Genomic DNA, 8,602 nt, shown 5'->3' on the forward strand with positions numbered 1-8,602 from the left:
GAACTATCATGTGAGATGGCCACCTTACCAAGGCCAACCACTTTACCCTTTGAATTATCACCAAAGGTGACATATTTTCGAGGGCCGTTGTTTTCAGCAAGCTCACGAAACATCTCTTCATCTCCGGTCATATGATCAGTACATCCACTATCAAGAACCCATTCCTTTGCTCCTGATTCATATCCCCGAAGATTTGCCATAAGACCAAAATGTCTCATTGCATCATCAAGATCGAAGTCACTATCATCATCATCATAATATTCATGTTCATCATGATCTTGTGACTCATCATTTCCTAGAGAGGGTAATTCATTAGATAAATGATCAAAGTGGTTACTTTTATGAATTCTTATAGCTTTGAATATGGTATCATTAATGATTCCAACATCTCCTTTAGCATGCTTAAGATTGGCAAGTTCAAAAAGACATTTGCCAAAACTGGGATCACTAGAGTTCATCTTACTCAAGGCAATAGATTTATGGAGAATTTCATCCAAAGTTTTCAAGGAATGATTGGGAAATCGTTCCTCAAGAAATTTCCATATAGTATAGGCACAATTTTTAGTAGGCAAGCTAGCAATAAAATTTTTGGGCAATCCTCTAATGATGAGCTCAATAGTTCTAAGATTGCGAATGATGGCAATGTCTTCATCTAGGGTGGGATGCAAAGGATTAATATGAGGTGCACAAGGGCTAGCAATATACTTGTTCAGATGATATTGATTGAAGATTACAAGCATCTCATTTTTCCACTCATGAAAATACTCTCCCTCAAGAATAGGCACTCTATGTCTAAGACTCCCTAATGTAGACACATCCATCTTCCTCCAATGGTGATTAAACCAAGGCAATGGAGACCAAAGCTCTGATACCACTTGTAGGATCTAGAAATAGATATGTCTAGAGGGGGGTGATTAGACACATAATGCTCAAGTTGCAATTTTTAAGCTTTTTTGGTTTAAGTGGAGTTTAGGCACAATTTCAATACACTCAATACATATCAAGCAAGCATGCAAAGAGTATATGAGCAGCGGAATGCAAAGCATGCAACTTGCAAGAATGTAAAGGGAAGGGTTTGGAGAGATCAAACGCAATTGGAGACACGGATGTTTTTCCCGTGGTTCGGATAGGTGGTGCTATCCTACATCCACGTTGATGGAGACTTCAACCCACGAAGGGTAACGGTTGCGTGATTCCACACAGGGCTCCACCCAAGGGTAACGGTTGCGCGAGTCCACACAGGGCTCCACCCACGAAGGGTCCACGAAGAAGCAACCACCCACAAAGGGTCCACGAAGAAGCAACCTTGTCTATCCCACCATGGCCATCGCCCACACAGGACTTGCCTCACTAGCGGTAGATCTTCACGAAGTAGGCGATCTCCTTGCCCTTACAAACTCCTTGGTTCAACTCCACAATCTTGTCGGAGGCTCCCAAGTGACACCTAGCCAATCTAGGAGACACCACTCTCCAAGAAGTAACAAATGGTGTGTAGGTAATGAACTCCTTGCTCTTGTGCTTCAAACGATAGTCTCCCCAACACTCAACTCTCTCTCATAGGATTTGGATTTGGTGGAAAGAAGGTTTGAGTGGAAAGCAACTTGGGAAGGCTAGAGATCAAGATTCATATGGTAGGAATGGAATATCTTGGTCTCAACACATGAGTAGGTGGTTCTCTCTCAGAACATATGAGTTGGAATGGTGTGTGTGTTCTGATGGCTCTCTCATTGAATGAGGAGGAGGTGGAGGGGTATATATAGCCTCCACACAAAATCCAACCGTTACACAGTTTTCCAATCTCGGTGGGACCGAATCATAAACTCGGTCGGACCGAAAATGTAAACCTAGTGACCGTTAGAGATTTCGGTGGGACCGACTGGATCAACTCGGTGGGACCGATGTGCTAGGGTTAGGGTAAATCCAAAACTCGGTTTGACCGATTACTCAAACTCGGTGGGACCGATTTGGGTAATAAGTGAAACTGAGATTTGGCCAAGCAAACTCGGTGGAACCGATTGCATATCTCGGTGGGACCGAGAATATTGCAATGGGTAACAGAGAGTTTGCAAGCCCATCTCGGTGAGACCGAGATCCCATCGGTGAGACCGAACTGATTAGGGTTTGGCAGGGGCTTATGACAAGTGAAACTCGGTGGCGCCGGATAGGAAGAATCGGTAGGACCGAGTTTGGCTTAGGGTTTAGGTCATATGTGGAAGTGGGAAAGTAGCTGAGGATTTTGGAGCATATCATTAAGCACATGAAGCAAGAGGCTCATTAAGCAACACCTCATCCCTCCTTGATAGTATTGGCTTTTCCTAAAGACTCAATGTGATCTTGGATCACTAAAATATAAAATGAAGAGTCTTGACCTTGAAGCTTTAGCCAATCCTTTGTCCTTAGCATCTTGAAGGAGTTCCCACAACATTTAGTCCATGCCACTCCATTGTTGAACTTATCTGAAACATGCTAGATCGAAATGTTAGTCCAACAAGAGATATGTTGTCATCAATTATCAAAACCACCTAGGGAGCACTTGTGCTTTCAAGGGTCTAATCACCCCCCTCCCCTCTAGACACCTCTTCTCGATCCTTTCAATTGGTATCAAAGCTTTGGTCTCGATTGGTTTGGTTTAGTCACCATTGGAGGAAGATGGATGAGTCTACGATGGGGACTTTTAGACATAGAGTGCCTATACTTGATGGAGAGTTCTGCCATGCTTGGAAAAATGAGATGCTTGAGATTTTAACAAGTACATTACTAGACCTTGTGCACCCCTTGTAGATCATTTACATCCTACTCCCGATGAGTCTCTTGACATGATCCGCAACCTTAGAACTGTCAATCTTATTACTAGAGATTTTCCGAGAAACTTGATAGTTTGCTTGCCTACTCTTTATTGTGCTTACACCATATGGAGATTTCTCGAGGAACGATTTCCAAACTATTCCTTGCAAAACTTAGATGAGATTCTTCACAAGTCTATTGCTTTGAGTAAGATGAATTCCAATGATCCTAAGTTTGGCATTTGTTTATTTGAGCTTCGTGACCTTATGCATGCCAAACGATATGTTGGAATCATTAGCAACTTCATTTCAGAAGTCATTAGAATTCATAAAGATGAACATTGTCACGATCATATATCTAATGAATCACTCTCTCTAGGAAATGATCAATTACAACACGATGTTGAACATGGATACTATGATGAGGATGATGATAGTGATCTTGATCTTGATGAGTCTATGAGACATTTTGGTCTTATGGCTAATATTTGCGGCTACATGGCTAGAGGAAAGGAATGGGTTCTTGATAGTGGATGTACTGATCACATGACCGGAGACAAGGATATGTTTCGTGAGCTTACTGAAAACGACGGCCCTCGAAAGTATGTCACTTTTGGTGATAACTCAAAGGGTAAGGTGGTTGGCCTTGGTAAGGTGGCCATCTCACATGACAGCTCCATCCAAAATGTTATACTATTTGAATCTCTTGGCTACAATTTACTTTCTGTATCTAGACTAGCTGACTTTGGATTCAATGTCCTATTTACTGAAGTGGATTGCCAAGTGTTTCGTAGATATAATCATAAAATGGTCTTTATCGGTATACATAGAGGTGATCTATACATTGTTGATCTCACTAAAAAGGCTCAACCTAGAACTTGCTTAATTGCTAAATCTTCTAAAGGTTGGTTGTGGCATAGAAGTTTAGGTCACGTGGGCATGCGAAATCTTGATAAGCTCATTAAAGGTGATCATATCCTTTGAGTGAAAGATGTTATATTTGACAAGGATAGATTGTGCAGTGCTTGTCAAGCAGGAAAACAGGTTGGAGGAAGCACCCCGTGAAGAACATCATGACCACGAGAAGACCTCTCAAGCTACTTCATATGGATCTCTTTGGTCCAAACTCCTATAAAAGTCACGATGGAAACTCGTTTGGCTTAGTCATGGTCGATGATTTTTCAAGATTTACGTGGGTGTTCTTTCTTGATGATAAATCGCAGGTCCAAAAGATCTTCAAGAACTTCACTAGGAAGGCCCAAAATCAATTTTAAGTGAATATCAAGAAGGTTCGCAATGACAACATAACGGAGTTCAAGAACGCCAATGTGGACACCTTTCTTGACGAAGAAGGGATTACACATGAGTTCTTGGCTATGTACACGCCACAACAAAATGGAGTTGTTGAGAGGAAGAATCGGACTCTTATTGAGATGGCGAGAACGATGCTTGATGAGCACAAGACGCTAAAACACTTTTGGGTGGAAGCGGTTAAGACAGCTTGTCATGCAACAAATCGTCTATATCTTCACAAGCTACTCGGCAAGACGACATACGAGCTTCTCACTGGTAACAAACCCCAAGTTGGATACTTTTGAGTATTCGGCTCAAAGTGCTATATTCTTGATAAGCATCATCACTCAAAATTTGCTCCTAAATCTCATGAAGGTTTCCTTCTCGGTTATGGCTCAAACTCTCACACTTACCGTGTCTACAAAAATTTCACCTGAAAGGTTGAAGAGACGGTAGATGTGAAGTTTGACGAATCTAACGGCTCGCAAGTAGAGCAATTGCCAATTGATGTAGGAGACAAAGACCCTTCGGAAGCAATCCAAGACTTGTCTATTGGCAAGATTCGTCCAACAGAGGTGAAGGAGAGTACCTCCTCTGCCCAAGTGGAAGCTTCTACCTCATGACAAGGTGAACCACGAGTTGACTCGGAGGCATCCATGAGTGGGACACGCCAAGATGAAGAAAACGAGGAAGTACACCAAGATGAACCTCATCAACCTCCTTCTCCACCTCCACAAGAGAACAACAACACCAACAACGAAGAAGGCCAAGAGGAAGAACAAGATGATGAAGAAGATGTTCCACCCCGACCCTAACAAAAGCTCTCACGAGTTAGAGCAAGAGTCTCAAGAGACCATCCCGTTGAACAAATCTTTGATGGTATTCAAACCAGGAGAATTACTCGCTCTAAAACTCGTTTGTCTAATTTTTGTGAACATTATTCATTCATCTCTAGCATTGAACCTATGAAGGTTGAAGAAGCACCAGAAGATACGGATTGGATAAATGCCATGCATGAAGAGCTACACAATTTTGAGAGGAACCAAGTGTGGACATTGGTTGAGAAGCCCGACAACAACCACAACATCATTGGTACCAAATGGGTGTTTCGGAATAAGAAAGATGAAGATGGACAAGTTGTACACAACAGGGCCCATCTTGTCGCTCAAGGCTACACTCAAGTCGAAGGTATGGACTATGATGAGACATATGCCCCCGTTGCTAGACTTGACTCCATACGCATCTTACTTGCTTATGTCAATCGTCATGATATCACATTGTATCAAATGGACATTAAAAGTGATTTTCTAAATGGTGAAATTGAGGAGGAAGTCTATGTTAAGCAACCTCTCGGCTTTGTTAATCCTAAGAAACCTGACCATGTTTACAAACTTCACAAAGCTCTTTATGGTCTTAAACAAGCTCCTAGAGCGTGGTATAAATGCTTGACCAAGTTCCTTATTGAAAAATGCTTTGATATTGGAAAAATTGATTCAACACTTTTTACTAAAAGGGTTAATGGTGATTTTTTTTTGTTTGCCAAATTTATGTGGATCATATCATATTTGGTTCGACTAACCCTCATATTAGTGAAAAGTTGGGAAGGCTAATGTTGGAGAAGTTTGAGATGTCTATAATCAAGCAAACTAAGGAGGGTCCCTTTGTTTCCCAAACAAAGTATACCAAGGACTTATTCAAGAAGTTCAACATGCAAGAATGCAAAGGTATGAATACACCCATGCCTACTAGTGGATATCTTGACTTGACAAAGGATGGCGAACCAGTTGACCAAAAGGTTTACCGCTCTATGATTGGTTCATCGTTATATCTATGTGACTCCCGTCCCGATATTATGCTAAGTGTGTGCATCTGTGCACGATATCAAGCGGCCCCCAAAGAATGCCAACTTAAGGTTGTGAAAAGGATAGTGAGATACTTAATTCATACACCAAATTTTGGCATTTGGCATCCTAAGAGGTCCTCTTTTGATCTCGTTGGCTACTCCGACTCGGACTATGCCGGTGACAAGGTTGATAGAAAGTCCACTTCGGGTACTTGTCAATTTCTTCGTAGATCTCTTGTGTCTTGGTCCTCCAAGAAACAAAACTCAGTATCCTTATCCACCGCCGAAGCAGAATACATTGTCGTCAGTTCATGTCATGCTCAATTACTTTGGATGACCCAAACTCTTAAAGATTATGGGATACATGTGAAACACGTTCCATTTCTTTGTGAAAATGGAAGTGCTATTAAGATTGCTCACAATCCCGTGCAACATTCTTGAACTAAGCGTATTGAAGTTCGTCATCATTTCATTCGTGATCATGTTGCTAAAGGAGACATTGAACTTAAGCACGTTCTTAGCAATAAGCAATTGGTAGATATATTCACCAAACCGGTTGATGAGAAACTGTTTGAGAGGTGAATTGAACATCATTGACTCCTCAAACAAGGAGCAGGAACTCCATTTGGATACATGCAATGCATGAGCCTTTGACTAATCCTTGATGTTTCTCTAATGATGACGATCATATGTCTTGGATCTATACTTGTACCCTTGCATTCTATCTAACCCTTGTAGGTACTTGGATGAATCTAAGTCTATGAGATTGCAACTCATCATATCTTAAGCAATCTCTACATCACCAAGTCTCTACAATATGGTGGTTGAAGTCAAGGAAGCATGAATTCTTTCAATATATCCTTTAACAATTTCTATATATAGAATTTCATTTGATATCAAATTTCATGATTATCATTTTGGATACACAAGTGCTCTTCCTTGCAAAACTAACCCATGTAGGTAGATGAACTCAAACTACAAGTGGTGCTCCCAATTCTTGATGAGCTACATCAACCTTGAGCATCCCACACAAGTTCAACTACATGATCAAGATCAACAACACCACCCAAGGTATGTTATTCCATCTTAGAGAAGCTTTACCCCAAGTCGTGGGTCAAAGCAGCTCAACAGGATGTGAATACACCAAAATGCTTAAACGAAAATTGGCAACCCCATTTTTAGCTTAAACGGTGAGTATGACCTATGATCAAGTGCCTTCACTTGACTCCTAAGTCAATATACTCTAACATAGGTGACTTTGTCGCCGACCAATTCTAGATGAAATTCTCTAGTGTCTTTCTGTGTTCTTGCATTTGTCTCTTGCATGTTTGTTTCCCTTTTCAAAAAAACTTCATCTAGACTTCTTTTCTTTTTATGTTCTGCATTCCCTGCATCCAATTCATTGCAAATCTTTCAGTTAATTCCTTGCAAATCTTTGTGAGATCTTATTTGCCTAGAGAGCTGAGATGACAATTACTTTCTCTTTGTGTTGAATTTGGCCTCACCGGTTTGTTTCTTTCAGCTAAATCGAAACAACTCAGTGCCACCGAAGAAAAAGGCTCGGTGTTACCAATTTCAATGCTGAGAAAACACTTTGCCATTTGCATCCTGCATATTTGTTCCAGCTTCACTTGATGATTCTTGTCCTCTACCAGCATCTTATATTACATGTTGCTTTGTAATGTGACTCAAGGAGCAAACCTAATTGACTCATGCTCTAGAAGATCCCTTCTTGGAAATTGATGTCAAAGGAGGAGAGAGAGTACACCAAAGCCTATCACATAAGAGAGAATGCACACCTTAAGCTTCTCTAGATGCTTATTATCCATAGAGGAGAGAAGTTACATGTCCTGTAACATCCAAATTTTCAATTTGGATGTTATACATAGGTCATCATATGCATATGATATTTTATTTCCATTTTGGTTGTGATCCAGAAATCTTAAGCAACTAAAGGACCCAAGGAGAGAGTTGGAGATTTCATTTATTTTCATATTTGAATTTTCTCAAATTTGGAAAGAGGATCATTTTTTATTTTAATAATTTTTCTCTCTGAAATATTTCCAATATTAAAATAAATGAGAGGAGATAAATGGCTTCTCCAAAATCAGAGGGGAATATTGGAGGAAAAATATTAAAATTAAATAAATATTTTATTTGAAATAGAAAAATATGCATTTTTTCAAAACTGCATTATTAGGCCAGAAAAATGTTCACTTTGTTCTAAATATTTTTATTTACATGGTGAAAATTGTTTTCTGGCATTTTTAGGATTTTTTATATTTTATTAGGATTTTTGTTTTCGGTGGAATTTTTTTTTAAAAAAAAAGGCCGAACAGGCCGGCCCGCCTGCGGCACCGCCTCCCGCGCCGTGCCGCCGGCGGACTCCAACTAGAGTCTGAACCGGACTCCGCCACCGCCGCCCCCTTGTGCAAGAAGCCCCCCCCCCCCCCCGAGGCTTTATAAGTCGAGGCCCCCGGCCCCTCTCCCCACACCGGCGCCGCCCGCCGCCCCCTAGCACAGTAGCAGCAGCAGCCGCGCCACTGCCGCCTGTCGCGCTCGCCGCCGCCTGCCGTGCCACCGCCCGCAACGCCGCCCTGCCCCGCCGTTTGCCTCGCCAGAGCCCCGCCGGAATCCCACCTCGCCGCTGTCGGTTTTTTCGAGGAACCGGTAAAACCCGGCG

This window comes from Triticum urartu, chromosome 3A (genome assembly GCF_056163025.1).
Source record: "Triticum urartu cultivar PI428250 chromosome 3A, HENAU_Tu73, whole genome shotgun sequence".
Classification (NCBI taxonomy): Eukaryota; Viridiplantae; Streptophyta; class Magnoliopsida; order Poales; family Poaceae; genus Triticum; species Triticum urartu.